At 42.4% G+C, this 18,239-nt stretch overlaps 1 protein-coding gene across 1 annotated transcript in view; it reads right to left on the bottom strand.

Annotated features, from left to right (window-relative positions):
* LOC139142963 (uncharacterized) overlaps positions 1 to 18,239 on the bottom strand; it is a 424,363-nt gene that overhangs the window by 294,734 nt on the left and 111,390 nt on the right. The gene's annotated exons all lie outside the window — the stretch shown is intronic.

The raw sequence follows: 18,239 nt of genomic DNA, 5'->3' as shown, positions 1-18,239 counted from the left end.
CCATAAATAAATGTTAATGTTCAGCGCGGAGTCTGTTATTTCCATTATATTATCAACGAACCTCAAAAACCGTGAAAATTTACAAAAATTTTCAACGCAAACGACAACGGGCCCCCAGAACTTGTGAGTAGTGCGTGCGCCGTAATAACTTTGCAAATTCAGAGATTTAAAAAAAATGTCTAAATTTTGTCCACAAGTGTTTCGCTTTATTTTGTGATTAATTAGGACCTTTGTACAAATTACAACTTACGTTTTCGATGAAACGTACTATATTCAAAATATTATTCATATTCACGGGCGCATAAACAAACATTTATTGCGAATTTGTGGTCGGTCACATGCTTCAGCTCGACCAATTAAAATTTATTACTTATTATATTATTTCTTAGAAGCGCACTAAACTGCGTCTCAATGCTCTTTACAAGACTAACCAGATATGAACTGAATGTGCTCACGTGTTGATATCCAGTGAACAGACTAGAAAGTTTTAGCATTTACTTAACGGAACAACATGTGCTAATGTGACCCCTGAATGGAAGGAATGACGTGTTATATGAATGACTTTTACAGATTTTGAGTTTGACAAAATTACAAACTTAGTTATCAAGCATTAAAATTGACTGCTGATGACTCGACATGTATTGACATTTATCAGACACTACTGGACGCATGAAATAATACAGTATGACATGAATTACTGCATACTTTTTGACTGTTATGAAGTTTTGTAAAACAATTGTACCTTTCACCTGTCTCAAACGACGACGAGCAAGGAGATGTTACACAACATTTGCAGACCTCAGGATAATAACTAACCAAAACACAAGAACAAGATGTGTGTATATTCTGATAGCAGTTCAATTGAGCACACGAACGTGGAGTTGAATATGTAACCGGCTCCTGGCAACGGTATCGATACAAACCGGTCCGAAGCTCAGCCAAATTAATTTCTCGAGCTGGGGCCACCTGGTTCGAATTTGGCGTTGGCTTTGTAAGTATACAACAACAGGGAGCAGGGTGTGAAATGAGAAACCACCACACTCATATAACATGAAATATACTCTGTATTACTAATTGCAACACGTGCAATGTTGATAAACAAATACTTCAAATTGTTTACAAACACTGTTTACAATAACAACAACGTCAGAGAACTGCTTTGTTCTAGTACTGATAAACCGTAAACATCAGTATCGAATACAGACTTCAAAATATGTAAAAGAATCTCTGTACTGATTATCAAAACTGCATTCAGTTGAGAACTATGTCATCAAAAACTATATGCGTTGAAGTGTTCATCAATAAACATTGAAATACCTCTGTCCGCACAACACTTTACTAAAATGGTACACTTGACTCATAAAAACACTCAGAAACTATACTCAGAATATCAACACGTGACTTGGGGTCTTGTATGAAGCACGCGACAAATGTCCGTATTGATCACACACGTTATAGTCCGCAACAACGAAGAGAACTCGAAGTTAACACTCGTCGGGTCGACGTCCCATATACACGAACACTGTAGTTACATCTCTTCGAGTACTCGGCAAACTTCGTGCAACCGTCGGATTCCTTGTTGGATTGGCGATTACATCCGGGATACTTCCGTAGAGTTTACATCAATCAATCGACGAAATACGCTGAAATCGTCTCACTAAATGTTTATCGCAATGACATCCAGTGTCTATGGATCACATAAAATGTCAGCAATCTGACTAACTTACTGAAAACTGTCCGCTTTCACTCTCAATGACGAACGGCTACCTCTCCGCTCCGTCGGCATCTGATACCACTGCGCACGGCCTCTTCTGCATCACATGTAGTGATCGAGTCGCGCTCGATCGACTGTCCAGGATAGCTCTACTCATTCCATGAAAACAGTCTATCCCACGGAAATCTGGTTTCTGCAGACCCGTCAGACTTGGCGGCAGTCTGACATGGAAAGGCAAGTCCGTCTTTGCACTCACAACACTGATACATCCAGATAAAATGCACAAGGATACTCACACTTGCGTCCAAGTTTGACGCCATACCAAAAAAAATCTCGAAAGTTCTGAAACTGAACTTCCTAGCTGAGTCATAATAAACAACTGTCTCGCTAGTCGTATCGAAATAATTACATAGCAAAATGTACTGGTTACACTCTCCCCTGCGTCCCGCACTTTTGCACACTTTCGGAATGCATGATACTCATCTCAATAGAATATCACAAAAATTACACTCAACTCTTGTAAGTGAAGTGAAATACTTCTCACATAGAATTAAATGGCATCTGAGTGCCTGTCCCAATTACATAAGACAAAATTGAGAAATGCTTTATGCTGTGTATGTGCATATAGGCAGAAAGGGCTCTTTAGAAATACCAAGACTTTTTATACAAACAATGTAGTCTGGATAACATCATAAATATACGACAGTGATTTCCTCTTTTTTAATGACATGTATGTCATCAGCATAACACATACGATCACTTACTTTACTCAAAAATAAAACATGCAACTATTTGCACAAACATTCAATAAGACCACTCAACACTGTTAAGTAAATCCATAATACTGGGGTCTCTTGCGTAGTCTCTTTGATCTCCTTATGATTGGTGATACATTGCCATCTAACATAGCATCAACAATTGACTCATCGTCTGTTGGCTGCATTGCGCTCGTTTCATCAGGTTCTATCATAGCAACATTAAGTGAATCATCCGTCACTTCTGGTCCCATCTGAGTACTTTCATACAGTCTGGACTCATTCTGGCTATAGTTAAAAGTATCCACATCAAATGATGATGGCCCTTGTACACCCCGTGTACTAGGTACTGACAATGGGCTCACTGCCCGTGGCTCCAATAGGGTAGGCACACTAGTTTTGTGTACAACATCACTACTGTTGGTTCTACTATCCTCCAACGGTACATCTCTGCTGCCCACTCTCTGTACAGGTGCTTGTTTCTCCATCCGATGGGGAATAAAAGCTGGTGTATAGGGGTTGAGACCTATCATGTACTCATCATCTTCTTCGTCACAACTGACATCACTTCCAGTTTCAGTCTTCTCTTGACTATTACTCTTGCATGGAACTATAGATCGAGGTTTGTTTTTACAATCAGCAGGTTTCGTGGGACTCGTCAGTTTTGGTGCCTCCAGTTTTGAATGATACGGCAGCAGCAAATTGCGATGCAGTATTCTCTGTCTCCCTTTACCAGACATTGGCTTTACGACGTACACTGGCAAATCTGAATCCAGCTTCCGTACAACTTGATAGGGTTCTTCTTCCCATCTATCTGCGATCTTTGTCTTTCCTCTGAGGTTGACATTTTTCACTAGTACGCTGTCGCCAATTTCCAATATCGCACCTCTTACTTTCTGATCATAGCGCTGTTTGTTATCAGTCGCTCTCTTTTCTGCATTTCTCGACGCGATGTCATATGCGTACTGTAATCGCTTTCGGAGAGCATCGGAAAACTCCTCATGCGTGTCTGAACAAGGTTCATCTGGTTGTAGACCAAGATACACATCCATCGGTAGTTTTGGATGTCGTCCAAACATGAGATAGTAGGGCGAGTAACCCGTACTGTCATTTCTAGTGCAATTGTAGGCATGCACTAACGGCGCCACATAGGATTTCCAGTCTTTCTTCCTTTCATTATCAAGAGTTCCCAACATCTCCAGCAAAGTTCTGTTGAAACGTTCGCACTGACCGTTGCCTTGTGGGTGGTACGGCGTAGTCCTCGATTTCTCTATACCAGCAATTTCACATAATCCCCTGATGATCTTGGATTCGAAGTTACGACCCTGATCTGGGTGTAACCTACTGGGGAACCCATAATGTACCAGGAAGTTATCAAGGAGATGTCTTGCTGTCGTCTTGGCAGACTGGTTTCTTGTGGGGATGGCGTAAAGTGGTCGGTGATCACCAATACATCTTTGATGCCACCTTTTGACTCTTCTAAGGACAAAAAGTCCATGCAGACGAGCTCCATGGGTTGGCTGGTCTTTATGTTAACTAGGGGCGCACGCAACTTCGCTCCTGGCGGATTCTTTCTGCGTGTGCATCTATCGCAAGTCTCTACTTTGGTACTAACATCTCGGCTCATGCGTGGCCAATAAAAACCGTGCACGCAACAAGTCTAAGGTGCGCTCTTGACCCATATGTCCAGTCTTGTCGTGTACTCCTTCAAGGGCCATGTCTCTGTACGCCTTGGGTAGTACAAGCTGGTAGTGCTTCTGTCCATCTGTTCCAACACGACTCCTATGCAATACTTCATTCTAAAGCACAGTCGATTCCATTCTCTCAGACCTATTTGAACATCTGGCTGTTCTTTCTTTCTCTTCGACACCGTGGGAGGTTCACTCTTTGCTTTCCACGCGTACAATCTGCCAATCACTGGGTCTTCTTGTTGAAGTCTCCTCCAGTCTGTCATTCTCAAGGCTGGCAGTGTACTGTCTTCCGGCCATGGTATAGGCTCGTCAATGGCAGCAGGTACTGCTGTGGCAGTGAGGGCAACAGCTTCTACTAATGGTGAATGTGTCACTAACTGACCCTGACACACTGTCTTGAATTGATCAGAAGACAATCTGACTAACTCTGCTGGTCTGCATGTCTGGGGTTTCCTTGACAAGGCATCGGCATCTCCATTATTTCTGCCTGGCCGATATGTTAGGTTGAAGTCATAGTTTGACAATGCTGCTAGCCATCGGTACCCAGTAGCATCCAACTTTGCCAATGTCATGATGTACGTCAAGGGATTGTTGTCCGTCAGAACTTCTACATGATTTCCGTACAAATATTCATGGAATTTCTCTGTCATCGCCCACTTTAACGCAAGGAATTCCAGCTTGTGGGCGGGGTAGTTTTTCTCACTTTGCGATAAACTTCTACTGGCATAGGCCACTGGTCTCCTCACGACCTTGCCGCCAACAATGTGTTCCTGATACAATGCTGCACCGAGGCCTGAAGTACTGGCATCCGTATGTAGCTCAAAGGGCTTACTGTAATCGGTGTATGCCAGAACAGGTGGGTTGGTTAGCTTTCGAATCAACATGTCGAATGCCTGCTGACACTCTTCAGTCCAGACAAATGTTGGTTGTGTTTGCTTACTATCCGTGGGTTTCTTTCCTCTCTTTCTTCTTGCAGGGAGTCCTGCTGTGAGTTTGGTCAGCGGCCTCGCTATGTTTGCAAACCCCTCTACAAATCTTCGGTAAAAACTGGCAAACCCAAGAAATGATTTCAGCTCATGCACATTCTTAGGTACTGGCCATGTTTCTAGCGCTTTCACCTTCTCTGGGTCGGTTTCTACGCCATCCTCGGACACCACATGCCCTAGGTATCTAACTCTATCACGGAAGAACTGGCACTTTGTGTGTTTTATCTTCAAATTGTAGCCTTCGAGGCGGTCCATCACCACTTTCAGTCTGTCAAGGTGTTCTTCAAATGTTGACGAGAAGACAATGATGTCGTCAAGATATACCAAACATATCTTCATGTTCAACCCATCCATGCACTGCTCCATTGTGCGCTGAAAGGTAGCTCCTGCATTCTTCAAACCGAATGGCATACGACAACACTCGAAGAAGCCAAGCGGAGTCGTGAATGCCGTCTTTGGTATATCCTCTTCTGACATAGCTATCTGCCAATAGCCGCTCTTTAAGTCTATAGACGAGAACCACTTTGCACCCTTAAGTAAGTCTAGAGTTTCTTCTATGCGAGGGATGGGATACGCATCCCGTATGGTGCGAGCATTCAATCGACGATAGTCCACGCACAACCTCGTAGTGCTATCTTTCTTCTGAACGAGAACCACAGGTGCTGCCCATGGGCTATGTGACTTTCTTATGGCGCCACTATCAAGCATGCCCTTTAGAACTCGTTTCACTTCATCGTACATCGCTGGAGGTATACGGCGATGACGTTCTCTTACTGGTTGGTTATCAGTGACAGGGATCCTGTGCTTTACAACAGTGCAATGTCCCAAATCATCTTCATGTTTTGAAAATACAGGGGACTTTTCATCGAACAGCTGCTGGACGGCACACATCTGCTCACCATTCAGCACTGACTCAGACATATCAAATTCAAGACCTCCACTCTTTATGATCTTCTCCCCCTGAGTATCGCAGGTGTGTTGTCTCGCCATTACAACTGGGGGCTCTGACTCGATACCAATCACTGCGCGTGCCACTCCCAGTGGATCACCAGGTTTCAAACTAAAGTCTTTGAAGTTCTGTTCTGTACCACTATAGGTACCTTGACTTCTTTCTCCCACAAGTCATCTCTGCTAAGATAGTCCACTTATCCAACCGCTATGTTCGTCCCATCTCCCACTAGGTTCAATGGTTACAACATACTTGTCACCTGGAGGGCCTGACTTCGCCTTGCCCCACAAAGTTTCAGCTTGGTTAGGAGGAACCCTAAGGGGACTTGAAAGCAGAGCACGCACCACTCCCAAATTTCCTTTCTTTCCAATGAATCTGTCTCTAGCCTCTAACCTTTGTAGTGCTTGGCGGCCAATTGTCGAGATCCTATGGCACTGCACTACGCCATGTTTCCTCTTTCCTCCAGTGGTCTGTTATTTGTACAGGCCTAACAAATTAGTGCCGACTGTCACCGGCACTTCTTTCGAGTACTCTGTGTCTGGCACGACCAATGCCAGGACCGTAAACTCCTGCCCATCACCGAATACTTCTTTAGGAATGATATACCCACTTCTATGCAACCGAGGAACGGCACAGCCTGCCCTCCTGCCCCTCTGATCTCTAGCAATTCTTCAACTGGGTCAATTGGTAATGACTTCAAATTCTGGTCGTAGAAAGATGAACTCACCATAGTAACCTGTGACCCTGTGTCGATCAAACATCTACATGAAATTCCATTGACAAACGCATACATTTCATTTGGCTCACCAACCAGCCTGTCAGACTTTACACATCTCGTCGCCATAATGGGTGTAGGTCTGGCCTTTCGGCGGTAGGGATGTCTGCGACCAGTTGGTTTTATTGTCTGAACCTGCACTGATTCAGTCTTCTTTTCTGCTTTCGGTTCAGGGCATCTCTTTGCTATGTGTCCCTCTCCATTGCAGTTATAACACTTAACAGTTTTTTTTATTCGGTGATGTACAATCTTTAGACATGTGTCCTTCCTCTCCGCAAGCATAACATTTGTTTGGTTTGCTGGGGGAGCCCTGTTTCTTTTGTGGTTGTCTCTTTTCGTTCAACTTTTCTTTGAGTCTCTGGTTTTCTTTTCGTAAGTGTTCAATCTCGTTTCCTGCATCTGACCTGTTTCGCAGTTCGTGTAACTCTCTTTCCATTTCTGCAATCCGCCTATCAGCATCAGACTGTAGTTGCCTGGCAGCTACCGAGGCAGTTTGTTTCTTTTCCAACTCTTCAATTCGGTCTTGTAATGACTGCATAGGTTTTGTCATTGCCTTCAGTAACTTTTCCATATTACCATAAGAATCAGCTTCGTCAACAGCTGTCCTCTCTGCTGCAACTGACTGGTGAGACTGTCTAGCAGGCGTGTGTTTACCTTGGCTGTTAATACTGGCTCTGTCCCGAACCTCTCGCTCAGCAATACGAACAATTTTCTTCAAGTCTTCAAATGTTTTGCATTTCTCTTTCTGCGGTCTAGCAATGTCAATGACTCTGTCTTCTTTCAAGTTACGCCAAAACACAGTCATTAATGCTTCGTCAATGGCGGACTCACGTATACCACCATGTCTTTTCACAGTATGTATAGCCCGCTCTAGACGGTCGCCAAACTCAACGGCAGTTTCGTCATCTCTCTGTCGACTGTCTCGGTAAAAACGTTCTAAAAGAGCCGCGCCATCTTCCATTTCACCAAAACTGCCTTCCAGTTTCTTTATGATTTGCTCCACAGTAGCATCACGTCTCATCGTTGTCAATACGCCGGCAGCACGACCTTTCAATGATCTTCGGACAGCGGGGGTTAAGGCTTCGGGCGGATAAATGTTTGAGTCAATCAAAGACTGTATTTGATCCCGCCATATCTCGAATTCAGCGTCACCCTTGCGATTGGGGTCACCTGAAAATGTATCTATACGAGGTGGTTGGTACACACTTGCCAACATGCTCGTGTCTAACCGTTGACTCCTATTACCAATCAATGTTGAGGGCGTACTTGTCTGTATGGGTCACGGCTTTGGGTTTGTGCCCTCCAACCCACTCAGGACACCACTGTCTAACGTTTCAACATCATCACGTCTGCGTGAATCGTCGGGCGTAGCTGTTTTCTTACCATCTGAGGACTTGTACTGCAAACCTCTCCCTCTGCTAGTCTTGGGCAGCGCCCCAAGGCTGACCTTGGCTCAGACTAAATCAGTTGGACGTCCTCGTCCCACAGGGGTGGTAACATCCCCTCTACTTTGAGCCATATGGACAGTCAAATAGGGTGTTTTGTATGACAGTATAACAAAACTCACTAATAAAAAATACAGCCACATGTAAATAGTACTCGTAATTGCATAACAAATGACACACAAGAGTGACACTTTGTACTCACAAGCAGAAATAGTAATCTCACAACATGGGTTTTACAGAGTGAAACACTTTGGCGTTGTTAAATATGAACGTCACCACAAAAGGGGCGTGGTTCTCATATATATCACACCACTGTTGCTATAACTTTGCCAACATATCTACAATATTACAACCAAACATACCGTGGCCCCAAGTTGGGCGCCAATTTGTAACCGGCTCCTGGCAACGGTATCGATACAAACCGGTCCGAAGCTCAGCCAATTAATTTCTCGAGCTGGGGCCACCTGGTTCGAATTTGGCGTTGGCTTTGTAAGTATACAACAACAGGGAGCAGGGTGTGAAATGAGAAACCACAACACTCATATAACATGAAATATACTCTGTATTACTAATTGCAACACGTGCAATGTTGATAAACAAATACTTCAAATTGTTTACAAAAAACTGTTTACAATAACAACAATGTCAGAGAACTGCTTTGTTCTAGTACTGATAAACCGTAAACATCAGTATCGAATACAGACTTCAAAAGATGTAAAAAATCTCTGTACTGAATTATCAAAACTGCATTCAGTTGAGACTATGTCATCGAAAACTATACGCGTTGAAGTGTTCATGAATAAACATTGAAATACCTCTGTCCGCACAACACTTTACTAAAATGGTACACTTGACTCATAAAAACACTCAGAAACTATACTCAGAATATCAACACGTGACTTGGGGTCTTGTATGAAGCACGCGACAAATGTCCGTATTGATCACACATGTTATAGTCCGCAACAACGGAGAGAAGTCGAAGTTAACACTCGTCGGGTCGACGTCTCATATACACGAACACTGTAGTTACATCTCTTCGAGTACTCGGCAAACTTCGTGCAACCGTCGGATTCCTTGTTGGATCGGCGATTACATCCGGGATACTTCTGTAGAGTTTACATCAATCAATCGACGAAATACGCTGAAATTGTCTCACTAAATGTTTATCGCAATGACATCCAGTGTCTATGGATCACATGAAATGTCAGCAATCTTACTAAACTTACTGAAAACTGTCTGCTTTTACTCTCAATGACTAACCGCTACCTCTCCGCTCCGTCGGCATCTGGTACCACTGCGCACGGCTTCTTCTGCATCACATGTAGTGATCGAGTCGCGCTCGATCGACTGTCCAGGATAGCTCTACTCGTTCCATGAAAACAGTCTATCCCGCGGAAATCTGGTTTCTGCAGACCCGTCAGACTTGGCAGCAGTCTGACATGGAAAGGCAAGTCCGTCTTTGCACTCACAACACTGATACATCTAGATAAAATGCACAAGGACACTCAAACTTGCGTCCAAGTTTGACGCCATACCAAAAAAAAGTCTCGAAAGTTCTGAAACTGAACTCCCTTGCTGAGTCATAATAAACAATTGTCTCGCTAGTCGTATCGAAATAATTACCATAGCAAAATGTACTGGTTACAAAGACATACTTCTGATAAGACAATACGTGTATATGGTCTACTGCCAGAGTAACTTTCTCTGACGAGGATTCATTGTATTATGTTTTTTCAATATTCCTGTCAATAAACCCAATTCATACGAATATAATGGACACCCATGTGAGGCGTGTATTAAGAACCATCAGATATCTGTTATATCATTATATGTAGCAGGTTTCAACAATTTTCGCACAGTACTCTCAGAGTTAAATCACTAATTACAAAACTTTATTTAATATGTAAATGAGCTAAATATTAACTTGACACGCCCAATGCTTCTCAGTACAATTAAATATTTATCAGATAAACATCTGTAGCAAGTTTCAGGACATGTAATGCTGTAATTTTGGAGTAATATCACTAATTGCAAAGTTCGTTAAATATGCAAATGAGCCCTTAATTAACTCCGCACAACTAAATGATTTACACCACAGTTAGATATCTATCGGATTATTATCTGCAGCAGATTCATCAAATTTGGTGCAGTTATATCAGAGTTATGTGACTAATGATGAAACTTTATAAATATGTAAATGAGCTATTTATTAACTTGACACTGCCCAATGCTTCTAAGTATAATTAGATATATATCAGATCAATATTTGTTGCACTTATCATCAAGTTTGGTGCAGGAATTTCAGAGTTATGTCACTAATAACAAACGTTCATTAAATATGCAAATGAGCAGATAATTGACATGACACTCACAGTATCATCATTATGTTCTGAGATTGTCATCTGTGAAAGGTTCATGAAATTTTGTGCAGTATTTCTTGATATATGTCTACACTGTCATTACCGTCTCAATAGGGAAACCATTGTACGGAAAAAATGATATTGCATAACTTCATTAATATGCAAGCAACACTAACCAAAATCTAATCAGTTCTTGCAAGTAGCATATGGTACCTGAGTACCAAATCTGACTTGAATCTGTTCAGGCGTTTTTGAGTTATCATGTAAACAGACAGACAGACACACACACACACACACACACACACACACACACGGACAGACAGACAGACATCGCTATGACATTAGCAAACGTGTTCACACACGTGAGCTAAAAATGTGTTTCTGAAAAGACAACCATAAAAAATAAAATGCCTGTCCGCAATTAAAGATAAAATTACACTTTGTTATATGCGATGGGCAGGCGTAGTAATTTGCGCATACTGCTGGTCACTTCGGGTGCACTCATAAGTCGAATGTGTTGGGTGTAACAGCTGCAAGAAACATCGGACACTGACATAGCTCTTCGTGGCAGGGCTGTGTGTTACCGGTTATGTGGTTTGAGGCCTATAGCCGGTAACACACAGCCCTCCACGCAGAGCTAATACTGACGATGATTTTTGTTTTTTTTGAATATTTTGAGCTTCAATTTTTGTACTTTAAGACATGTGAATAGAAGTAATTGCAATTACCGGTATAAAAACTTTAATGTAGTCCGACGGAGCTCTCTGATTGGTAGCAAATACGGTATACTAGCTGCATATGTATTATTGATGCATGTAAAGAAAAAATAAACATTTATCTGGCAGTTCTGCTCACAGATGTGCAACGCTACCTGTTATTAGCAGTATGTAGAGCCATATTCCAAAGGCAAGTTCTTGAACTAATTGTATTTTTAACACATCATTAAACTATTTTTATTATCAGTCGAAGCCTACTTTAGTTAATCAAACTCGATCTGACCAGGCCATCGATTCCGATCAATGACACACAGAGTGTACGCTTGTAGTTGTCTCAGCACTGCCGTCACCGGTCTCCACCGGTGCCCATCTCGGTCGTCAATGTTTTCGTCTTACGGACTTTGATGTTTGCTGTGGCACATATCTCGCCCGTTACTAGTTACATCCCAATTTTGTTACTTGACGGGAACTCTGTTCTGTTGTGAGTATTGTGCGAGTCAACTTTCGAAATACATCGGATTCTACAGCGCTGCACTGCAGGTTTAGACTGCAGCTCGACAGCTTAAGACTACGGCCTTACGTGTTTGATTCCGATCGAGAAACAACGGAATAATTTGTGTGATGAAGGAAATTTATCGTTGTTCGTCAAATGACTTTATGCTTGGCCTTCTATCTCGCTTTCCAGAAGATTATACAGTACTCATTTCTAAAGTTAAACTTACGTTGAGGTGTATCTTTTGGGTTTATCGCCAACCGGGATCGCTAGGTACGACGACGTCCACATTGAGCCTTACGACTGGAGCCGTGACGTTACTGAGCCATTAAAACGATCGACGGTATCCTCATTCGATTCTTGGGAATAGCTAAAGCTTTAGCGACAGAAAATTTCGTTGGGCATGCCTTAATTTTTTCATATCTGAATTAATCGAGTTACCTTTTTGTAAAAATATCATGAGAGCATGGCATTGATCACGATCAGGTCATTCTTTTGTGACGAGTTTAAAGGTGTCCATGTCATTACCGCGTAACGCACGTGCTATGCCGCAGTCATTCAACATGAGCAGTTCTGCAGAAATACAACTACACGGCATCGAAGGCCATGCAGTGGGAAAAGTACGGTGTTTTGATTTACATGTCACCAGCGTTTTTACCCAGATGTGGTTGTTTTACAGCTAGGTGCTAATGATTTGCCATAACATTTAGCAGCTATTGTCGGCTCAAGTCTGATACATTTTGTGCAGTATTTGCATGATTACATGAACGTCAAAGTTATTTTTGTTTGCCAGATTTTGCCGCGCATCACATCATGTAGTAGCCGTTTTAACGAGCGTGTCTCGCAGTTGAACACTTTCTTAGAGGCCGAGTTAGAAGGCTTGGCCTTTGGGCAATTCTGGAAACACAAGCGTGTTTTAGCAAGTGTGCACAGATTTTCTGCGCCGATGAGGTTCATTTTAGCGCACTTGGCGAGATAAGGTATTATAGGAGCTTATGGGTAGTTCTTAAATCATTGACGGTTAATCTGAGCATGTTTTGATGGTGCAGTACTGCCGGTAGTGTCGGTGTTGTCAATTTCTGCACATTCGTTTACACTTTACATCCTCGCGTACATGCATTTTGGGGTTATTTTAATTGTTTTTGTTCCCACTCACACTGACATATCGCGTCATGGCAGAGTGGTTTTACAATTAATTATTAATTTTGGTTGGACGTACCTTATTACCTATTACTTATATATGCACTTTTATTTGCTTAGGGTTAATTGACCCATTGAAGGTCCTCCCTTGTTTACAGCACGATTAGTGCAATATCATACCGAGTAACCATTTTGGTGGCCATTTGCACCAGTGCTGTTTTTGTACCCTCTCACATACCTTGTCAGGGGAGAATGGTTTCCCATTTTTATTGGTTTGATGTACCTTGTGTTTCAAGGGTTGATATAATTTGGAGCCATGTGCATTGTTTAATTTGTGCAGTCGTTATTTAAATTTCTTTGTACTTACATTAACTTGTTATCAGGGTGAAGGGTTTACATTTTTTACATCTTATTTTGCAATGCAAGCTTTATTTTATTTTTCTTTCCTATGCTGGCATGGCTATTGTTATCAATAGCCAATAGGGCCAAAGGTTTAGTCAACTTTACTTACTGTCAATATTTCACTTTATCAACAGCATGCCATCGAAGCGTAAAGCACCAGCCACCAGAGCAGCTATAGCTAAACGCAAGGTTTCATCAACAACAACATGTCAGTTCCAGTGAGAGCATCGGTCAATCCTCCACATGCAGCTGAATCCTACCAAGAAGTCCTACAAGTCCCTGGTACCAGTCAACATGATGAACAACTGGTTGCTGCAGTTTCAACACCTAGTGTCACTTCTGGGACTCACACTGATCCCGGTGCATTAGCAGCCACTATATTGCGTGCAGTCATCCAGGCTTTAAAGGGAGCCGGCCTTTTCACCTCCGCAAGCCCAGCTGCAGGTACTACATCTCCAACTGTACCCAAATCAGTTAATAATGACATTACGGGTCAGGGGGTTCAAGTTTCTAGGCAATTGGAATGTCAGGGTAATGATTTACCAGCATTTCAGGTTACACAACAACCTTTCATTCAGGGTTCAGGGACAGAGCTGCAGCCAGCCACACTGTTCACTAGCCAATCGGTACCTTTGGCGGATAATGTTAAGTCTAAAATCTGGGCAGGTGATTATATCGATTTTGCCACTTTGCTTATTAATCCCTCCCTGCGAGACGGGAAGTACACCGTCTCTTTATCAGATGGTGTAGGTAGGCCTCAGCTCTGTCTTGAACCTGCTGCAAGTGCTAAGAAAATTACTTTTATCGATCAGTGAATTTCAGCATTTATCATCTTTGTGGCAGTGTACTGTAAAAAAACCTGAGGCGATTTCAGGCCTTTTGAAACATGGTGAAGTAGTGCGCGATCTGGCAGCCAAAAAGGCCGGGTGGAAGTTTTACGATGAGCAATTTCGCTTTCTGAAGCAGTCCACTCAACTGTCATGGGACCAGACACACTGGGAGTTGTGGTTAGAAGCATTACACGGGGAAAGAATTTCACTACGGCTCGGGCCGTCCCCACTTCTAATAGTTCTGTTTCTGGCATTTCGGGTAATCCTTTCCGAAGGGGGTCTGTTGGCACTTTCATGGGGGAAAGTTCTGCCCTGGATGTCGTTTCGACCACAAATGCTTTAAGTGTGGAGCAGCCCACCCAGTTTTCAAGTGTAGCTCCTACAGTTCCACTAGTCAAATCAGTGGGGGATGCGACAGCAGGCTAGCGCAGGGAAAGGAGAAAGCGCTAACCATGCTTCCCGAGGTTCCTTTACTTCTCGACCGCCCACTGCGGCATTAATATTAATCCCAGTAAGGGTGGAAGTTCTTCGACAGTTACTGCAGGGTTATGATATGGGCAAGGCATTGTATTTTTTGGATGGTTTTACTCAAGGGTTTCCCCTAAACTATTTTGGACAACGGGATGGGAGGTCGTCCTCTAACTTAAAGTCTGCACTAGATAATCCCAAAGTTGTAACGGCTATGCTTCACTCTGAGGTTCAGGCTGGCAGGGTTGCAGGTCCATTTCACATACCTCCATTTTACAATTTATGTATTTCTCCCTTGGGAGTTGTTCCCAAGAAACAACCAAATACGTTTCGCTTAATCCATCACTTGTCATTTCCACCGGGTCATCAGTAAATGACGGCATTCCAGCTGAGTTGGCAACTGTGCAGTATGCCAATATCGATGATGCAGTTAAGATCATCAGAGATCTGGGCCCAGGCTTTCTTTTCTTTTTGCTAAAATAGACATCAAGGCAGCATTCAGAATTATTCCAGTTGCTCCACAAGACCATTGCTTGTTAGGTTTCAAGTGGGATGAGTGTTTCTCTTTGACAGATGTCTCCGTATGGGTTGCGCAATGTTATGTCGCATATTTGAACATTTTAGTACTGCTTTAGAGTGGATTTTGCTTAGGGTTGCTGGTGTTGAGGCAACTATACACATTCTGGATGATTTTCTTTTTCTGGCCAGATATAAGGAACGCTGTTTATCAGATTTGCAAGCATTTTTGGATTTTTATGCTGAGCTGGGAGTTCCAATTGCACAGGAAAAGACAATTGGGCCCAGTATTTCCTTGGTGTTTGCAGGTATTGAGTTAGATAAATAAAATGTGAATCCCGGCTCCCAGAGGATAGACTGCTGCATTGTCGCGACTTTATTGTTTCTTTCTTAGTAACGAAAAAGTGGGCCAGTTCAGATCTGTAGCTCAGGGCATGGATACCAACCCAACTCCAATCCCCTCACAGTTTCTACCAATCAGTTGGAGGTGGAAGTGAGCAGGCTTCTGCTGCAAGCCCTTAACGGTTCATCTAGGAAAACATACCAACGTGCATGGAGGCTTTTTATACAGTTCGTGAGCAGCCAATTTTGGGTGCATTGTCCATTACTACCACTCTCAGACACGGCTATTGCATTGTTTATTGGTTACCTTTCCAGACAGCACCTTGCCCCATCCACTGTGTCAACTTACTTGTCAGCCATAAGCTATGTTCATAAACTTGCAGGTTTTTCAGACCTAACCAATTCTTTTATGGTACACAAACGGGTTCATTCATATCACAAGTTAGAGCATGAACTGGATACTCGTCTCCCTATCACACAGGATATTTTGCATTGTCTAGTTAAGGCCTTTCCAGATGTTATTACATCAGCTTATCAGTGTTGTTCATTCAGAGCAATGTTTCTAACAGCCCTCTATGGATTCCTCAGGATTGGGGAAATCACCACTAAGAATAAGCACGATATGGGTGGTGTCATTCGGTTCAATCGGTTGCAGTTTAAGGGAACCTCAGGTCGACCTCAGTCAATGACATTAACTCTTTCCAATTTTAAGTATAGCAGGCCGGGCACAGCATCTGTTATTTCATTTCAGAAGCTTGATGTGGCTGACCTTTGCCCAGTACAGGCTATGCGGGATTTTTGCCGTTAAAGGGAAGTGGAGCCTGGCCCACTTTTCTGCTTGCCAGGGGCGTTGGACATTGGCATTTGTGATTTCACAGCACAGCTTAGGCGTTCTATCGTTGTTTGCGGCTTTGATGTAAGTAGGTTTAAGGGACACAGTTTTGGAATAGGGGCAGCCACGCAAGCTGCCACAGATGGTTTGTCCGACGCACAGATCCGTGTGTTAGGCAGGTGGAACTCTGATGCATTTAAGAGGTACATCAGGCAACCAGCAGCTTGTAGCTTGTAGAACAGAAGAAGGAAATTGGTGCTCTTCCTTCATATATAGGCCAGGCAGGGGCCGCTATATATTGGCGCCCTTCCTGGTTTGATCGTTCCTCATTTCTACATAAACCAGGTTAGGGCCACCATACTTAGATTGTTAGCATTGTAATTAACCAAAATAGTTCAGTTTTTTTGAATTACGTTAACTAGTCTTGTAATTTAACCAGGTTTTACCTTTGCTTCTGGTCATTTTTGAGGCCCACACCTTTGTGGTAGATTAATATTTGCCTTTTCTCCAGTGTTTTACTGTTGTGTAAATTTTTCCCTAGCCAGTTGAACTTGATCTGTGACCTTTGTTTGGGGTTGTTCTGTAGTTTTCTCTCAATTCCAGGAAACTGGCGAGGAATTTTCCAAGCTTTCCCATTTAACACATTTCATTAGAACGTCAAGGATACTTGGTCTTTCACTCCATCATCTCATCATTGTTTTGGTGATTATTCACCTCCCACAAACAGAGCAAAATGACCAGAAGTGGTTTAGTTAGAATGCAAGGATATAAAACCACGATTAAAGACAGATAATCGGATTTATATACATGCAGTTGGAGTTTTTCGTATCTTCAGGGTAGACCGCCCTCTACGGCAAATATAGCTCCAGTCATAAGTGCCTGGGGGGGTCACAACATTGCTCTGCCTCTTTGGGACCACACCGCCAAACAATCAGCTGGCAGTTTGGTTTTTCCAACATTTTTATCCTTCGGCCTCCACCCCACCAACTTCCATTGCTATCCATAGGTTGGTGTTGGCGTTTTTGAGGCCCACACCTTTGTGGTAGATTAATATGTGCCTTTTCTCTAGTGTTTTACTGTTGTGTAATTTTTCCTCGCCAGTTGACCTTGACCTGTGACCTTTGTTTGGGGTTGTTCTGTAGTTTTCTCTCGATTCAAGGAAACTCGCGAGGAATTTTTCAAGCTTTCCCATTTTTTCACATTTCATTAAAACGTCATGGGTACTTGGCCTTTCACTCCGTCTCATCATTGTTTTGGTGATGATTTTGGTGATTATATATATATATATATATATATATATATATATATATATATATATATATATATATATATATATATATATATATATATATATATATATATATATATATATATATGTATGTATATAAATCCGATTATCTGTCTATAATCGTCGTTTTATATACCTGCATTTTAACTAAACAACCTAAGTTGGTGACTTGTGTGCGAGGCCCTGTAGAATCCCGCGGGATCCTTAGGTTGAAAGATTCGGTGATGAGTTTAGCTGTCTTACTCAACATTCACGCACACAGAATGAAAAGCCCCATCTAAGAGTCAGGACCGCCCACATTGGACCGACTGATCCATAAGCTCAGTTGGTAGAGCATCCGTAATGTCTACGGGGGGGTGGGGGGTGGGGGGGTGGGTTCGAGTCCCGCATGGGTCACTTTTCATTCACCACTGTATTATATATATATATATATATATATATATATATATATATATATATATATATATATATATATATATATATATATATATATATATATATATATTATATATATATATATATATATATATATATATA

The sequence above is a fragment of the Ptychodera flava genome, chromosome 1 (assembly GCF_041260155.1).
Source record: "Ptychodera flava strain L36383 chromosome 1, AS_Pfla_20210202, whole genome shotgun sequence".
NCBI classification, from domain to species: domain Eukaryota; kingdom Metazoa; phylum Hemichordata; class Enteropneusta; family Ptychoderidae; genus Ptychodera; species Ptychodera flava.
The sequence above is the reverse complement of the archived record's forward strand: the minus strand, read 5'-3'. Positions and strand labels throughout refer to the sequence as shown.